Here is a 6,536-nt window from a genome sequence, read left to right as displayed (position 1 = left end):
AAGCACAAAAAAGTCAGTAAAAGCTGACTGGAAAAGCTGCACTTGAAATTTTGGGTTAATCAGAGGCACTTTAAATGGTGGCAGGTGTGTGCTGATTCTGTTTAACATGAGTTTGAATGTGATTGGTTTGTTCCTGAACACAGTCACATCACAGTTATAGAAGATTGTGCACTCTCGTGCAATCTCATTATCTCAGTTAATGTTTACTTATTTTCTCCTAAAAATACATAAAACATGTAATTGAGTTGTATAGGTTAATGGGTCATATTATAGGTTATTATGATTATTAATTTTTTTGTTTTTATATGATTGAACTTGGTTTAATTGTTTTTATATCACAAAAACCTGGCATTTGAACAAGGGTGTGTAAACCTTTTATACAAGCAAAAAAAAAATAGATCAAATCGGCAGCACAGTGGACGACTGCTTAGCACATTTGCCTCACAGTTCAGAGGTCGTGGGTTCAAATCCGGGCATTGGCTTCCCCTGTGCCTTCTCTGGCTACTCGGGTTTCCTCTCACATTCCAAAAACATGCCTGGTCGGTTCTTTGAAGCCTCAAAATTGGTGTGAATGCTTGTTTGTCTATATCACAAGTGTGAAACTCCGGTCCTCGAGGGCCACTATCCTGCATGTTTTAGATATCCCCCCCCCCCCCCCCCCCAACACACCTGCAGAGCTAGCTGATGATCTGATTATTTAACCCTAACCCTCTTGCAGGGAGTCCGCTCTGATAGGCTCCCGCACACCCACGACCCTAATTAGGCCCCTGGTGAATATTGATTTTAATTAATTGGAAAAAAAATCATGAGGTCACTCTGCCAGTGAGACACCTTTGGTGTTTTGGGAGATTTCCAATCAATGTAATATCAAAAGACAGTTTTGACCCAATCCTGGAATTTTCATGGGTAATTGTCTCGTACTTGATCCTTCCAATTGAATTTCTTAGAAAGTCTGGTCATTCACACTGTATGGCGCCGGTCATCCCGGTCATGCTTTGGCATATCCTTCCTTTTAGTGCCCTCCATTGTTCCTGTAGGTTGGTTCAGAGTGACCCGGGGTCAGAGAGGGAAGGCCTCTGTTGCGGTCGACGGGGTAAAAGTTCAGAATAATAAAAGTCTAAATAGTCCCAAGCTGATCACACACACACACACACACACACACACACACATCCCCTATACACCCACACACACGCGCGCACCCACAGACTTGTTGAAAGGCAATGTACGGAGATTTCTGATTTCCTTGTAGAGTGTTACAGTAGGGAGGGAAAAAAATCATTCTTGTGGTGTGTTGCTTGGTGCTCAGGTCAGAATTGGTCCAGTGAGGGAGCAAAATGCATAACATTATCTTTTAAATGATAGAAGATTCTCAAAGAATGTTACAATAAAGTAAAGAAGTCTACATAATTTTATATGAACGCTTAAATACCTTCTTTGTTAGTGGTGCAGCATCAAAAGTTTGTATTCTTTTTGGGGAATGAACAGTGCAGACGAGTACAAAAATAATAGATAAACATTAAAAAATGATTGTGTCATTGAAACACCAATGGTATTTGTCATTGCTTTGGCTCCATGTGAATATTTCAGGAGAGAATACTATTTAAATGTCACTAGAAGTTTCCGCCTCACTGTTCTAAGGTTGGCGGTTCAAATCGTTAGCTTAGCTGGCTAATCCGGCGTAAAGTTTGTTTCCAGTGATTGCATGCGTTTTGTCCAGATTTGAATTCAACTGTGAATGGTTGTTTGTCTATATGTTCCCTGCTAGCGACATGACACGTTTCAGTTCAGTAAAATCTGAATCCTAAAATATGTACTGTTACACCATTACTTACTTGTTGACCGCTGGAGGTGAGATCATCATAAATATTAACCGAGGTTGAGTGTAATTCATACAGTGACCATCCTGAAAAATTTGCATGAAACCGAGGCGTCTTTCCTGCGAAATTCCAAAGCGCTTTGTCCCTGCAGGCCACCTTGTCGTGTTTACTCCCGTTTGCACTGCAAATTCCAACATTGCCGCACTGCGAACGGGGGACCAAGCGAGGAATGCGGAAGCGTGGGACAAACTCTGATGTCGTAAAGTCATCTGAAAATGGGAACGCGCCTACAATTACGGATTTGTTGCTACGACGATGGTGCGATTGTCTCTCTTTCTCTTCGTGACTGTAAAATGCAAATGTTCCTAAATGCGTCTACAGTTGCTGGGACCTGCTGCCTTTACAGTGTATGACGTGTTCATTTAGCGCATTTAAGCTTGAATAGCAGAGGTCACGGAAAATAGTGTGTGAAAGCTGGTAACCAGGAGCAACAGATAGGCCGTGATAAATAGCGCACTCTTAATGACACAATACGAGAATGCGTGTTTACATAGACGGCGGATGGGAAAAAGCACGTGCAATTCCAGTGGTCATGTTGCCTTTTTAGACTCTAATTAATTCATGTAGAATCCACTTGTTGGGTGATGTCAAGCGAGCCCATCAAATTTTTTCATCGTATTGAGTGGACACAACCATAGAATCTGAATGCTGCAGTGTGTCAAATTTATGATATTTTTATTTGTGCTTAACAACAACTCTAACTATTTAACCTACACTATATTCTTCACATAATTGAATAGGTTTGGTTTTTTTTGGGTCATAATATGCAAATGAAAAGACCAATCCGTTCGATTTAAAAATCTAATGTGGCGCAGGAGAATAAAACTTTGCCCACCTCTGTTGCTCTGCAATATTTAACTTTTAACACTTGTGTGACAGTTTTGAATGTTAAAATATTCCTGACTTTATTTATTTAAAAACATTTTGTTTATTTGTTTGTTTGTTTTTTTTAACCCAATGTTACACTTCAAAAGTTACTTAGTGTTTTATGATTTTTGTCATGGTTAACAGTTTGACTCTGGAACAGATTATCTCCTCCGGTAAATTGCTTCGAAATCCTCTATTTGTATTTCTCATCACAAAAATTGTTAGCGTTCGTAGTTTTCATCTCGAGAGGCGATTGTTGCACCACCCATCCTGCCATATAAACACATATAAACGCAATAAAGGCTCAAGAAGCTCATGCACACACATACGCACACACTTTGAGTCGCGGTGTGAAAGGTACACGATAGGCAGAAGATAATGAGCTGCATGTGTTTGCCCTTCTGCATCAATTCTCTTCCTGCTCCATTAATGAAGCTGCATTGCAACTACTGTGCACTTGTATGTACCAATGCATACTACTTAGCTGCCGCATGGCTTGCTACAGCCAAGATTCAGTCCCTTCGGTGAACTCATGATAATTTTCTACCTGATTTTACAGCCCGTAACTCTTTCACAAACTTTGGCTGTTATAATCCAACATTTATGTAAGAATTCTGAGAGTTGCTGTTAGCCATCCAAGATGTCGACTAAAACCCAGGCTAATACATCCCAGTGTATCGCGTGAGATCATTAAAATGTATATTCTCTTACAAATTACTCAAGAATTCTGAGATGCAGAAGACAATTTGAAATGCTGACATTTAAAATCACACGCAGGTTTTTCTTTTTTTTCAGGTTTGGTTAACATTAAGAATATGTACCTACAGGAAAATAATCTAATTCCAAAAGAAAAAAAGCTGCTATTTCTGAATTTTACGAGCATTTTTTTTTTTTGCCAAATATAGGCAAATCATAGGTTTTCACAATGTGTTTTCTAATTCTTTGCGTAAACGACACTTTTTTATCCATCCATGCATCCATCCATTATCCAATCCGCTTATCCTCACAAGTGTCGCGGGCGTGCTGGAGCCTATCCCAGCTGTGTAGAAAGGTACACTGAAAAAAATGCTATGCATCATTTACTCAATTTTATTCCTTCAAGTGGTTGAATCATCTGAATGCAGATACCGGTATTTAAAAAATGTTTCTGGATCCAGATTATATTATTTTGTGTAACCATCCATCCATGATCGATACCGCTCATCCTCACAAGGGTCGCGGAGCGTGCTGGAGCCTATCCCAGCTGTCTTCGGGCAGTAGGCGGGGGACACCCTGAACCAGTTGCCAGCCAATCGCAGGGCACAGAGAGACAAACAAACATTCTCACAATCACACCAATTTAGAGTGTCCAATTAACCTACCATGCATGTTTTTGGAATGTGGGCGGGAAAACCCAGGGACAGGGAGAACATGCAAACTCCACACAGGAAGGCCGGGCGGGGCCGGATTCGAACCCACAACCTCTGGACTGTGAGGCGGACGTGCTAACCAGTCGATCACCGTGCCACCCCACACTTTTTCATATTAAGGTTAAAAATGAAAGAGAGTACCTTTCAAATTTAGTGATGCAATTTCTTTTTAAAATATTTTTGAAGGGTGGGTTGAATATAAAAGTATGTATGTTAACGTTCTAATTGCTATTTATTCCTAATATACTGAAAAAACAACACTATATTTTGTTCAGGTTTTGTTTCAAAACAAAAAAACATATCTACAAATTTTGTATGCTTTAAGAACGGATTTTGGGAGGTTCTCATTAAAAAACAAAAGCAGGTTTCTGAATTTTGTGAGGTTAAAAAGCTTTTCGTTAGTCAAAAGAATGTAATTGATAAATCTTTGTCTTTATCATGTTTTGTTTGAAAACGAAGTATTTCAGAATTTTGTGAGCTTTTTCTTTCTAATCCAAGACTCCTGGATCGGTAGCAAGTCACTCACAGGGAATCCCCAAAAACAAAACAATACAGAATTTTATTGGTGTTTTACTTGAAAATGAAAAGGTGTATCTCCAGAAGTTGTGTTTTAAAAAATATTTTTTATAATAAAAATCCCTTAATAAAACAATTAGAGTCGACTGTACACTGCTGACATATAGTGATCAGACAAAAATGAACTGTTTTATAAAAACATGATGTAGTCACATTGCCTAACAGTGTCTAGTAGGCCTTTGTGGACTAAAACATCACAACCTATCATATCATTTCTCAGGGAAAAAAAATCTGGACACAAAAACACTGACATTGACATGTTTTATGGACCAGATGAGTGATGCGTCGCAAATGGTGCGACGTGATGGCGTGCTAACAAAAGGCTGACAGTGCAAAGTGCTTCGCTAATAGCCAGTAAACTGACTAACATGGCACTTGGCTGTTGCAGACGGAACAGGACATTCACCCTTTTGCACCGGTGTGTCACTTTAAAACCACACGCACACACTCATAGTCACTTCAATTTTAGCCTTTGACATGCTGGTTTCTGGGGATTTAAATAAATGAGATGATGAGGGAGGCCCGCTGCCCCGTGCTGTCAATAGCACACGATGAATAGCAATGGTGGGTGGCCGGGCCAGTGACAGGTGTCAAAAACAAAACGAGCAAAAGCACCCTGGAAAAAGTGTCTGTCGACACAAAGACGCTCTGAGGAAGGAAGATTTATTTTTAGTGACGCCGCCGCCAACTACGTTCTTCACACTTGTACTATGACAAGTGTGAGGGCAGCCATGTTGTTTTTTTTCCCCACTGACAGACACACCCTGACTGACAATCGTCACATATTGATGAAACAAGACTTTTTGACTAAATGTGGATATTCAACTTAAATATTTAACTGAAATTCAATAAAAAATGGTAAATAAACAGACGTGCAAATGTTCAAATTTTAACATTCTTAAAACGACATTCAAATGTTAAAATAATAGATGGATATAAAAACCAGTGAGTTGATGAATTGATAAAGAATTCACTCGATTGCGAGGAATTGAATTTCGATGAATCATGTCTTGAAACAACTCTTTTTTTTTTAAGATGATGATGCGCTCAAAATGGTGTCTAACGAGGTTGTATGACAGCGGTTCAAGCTCTGCAAAAGCAAACTGTATTGCTTTACTGATTGAATTGAAGTTACCCGTAATATCACATATCACGGCGGTTCGAAACAGCTTGTTTCACCAATTTTCCCCTCTAAAATCCACCCCCCAAAAAAGCCAGATAAAAAGCTAAATTAAAGTGTGTCGTAGTACAAGAGACAACAGTAGGTACGCTGACATTTTTCAGAAAAAAAGCTAAATGACTGCACCCCATTAAAACTCGCTGATGCTCGCATTATTTTCTCTCCAAAATGTTCAATTTTCTGAATGATACAACCATGAGGCACCACTGTATTAATATTATATTAGTATTCTTACACTTACATACAGTAATCATAGCATTGCTCCTTGTTTAAGCACAGCAATTTTCAATTTATGACTTAATTTTTTGGTCCCGTGTATTTGTTTCTTAATTGCAATAACAGATCACGTCACGTCACGATGTTGAATTCTTTAATTCGATTTAATTCCTTCAATCCTCAGAGTATACATACAGTACGTCGGGACACACACTTACTTGTCGTCTGTTTCGGTTTTCCTTCGACGTATGCCAGAACAGGTGAGGCATAACAATGCCTCCACTGTGGCTCATTTTAATGCATTCAGTACATTAGATCACCCAAAGCAGGTGACAAAATGTCTCTTTATTCATTATTGTCTTTGTGGGTACTCAGCTGACAAATATGTTTTCGTGCCACTATGTGGAATAT

Source organism: Filicampus tigris, chromosome 14 (assembly GCF_054856515.1).
Source record: "Filicampus tigris isolate MCC_2025a chromosome 14, RoL_Ftig_1.0, whole genome shotgun sequence".
Taxonomy (NCBI): Eukaryota; Metazoa; Chordata; class Actinopteri; order Syngnathiformes; family Syngnathidae; genus Filicampus; species Filicampus tigris.
Note: the sequence above shows the minus strand (reverse complement) of the source record.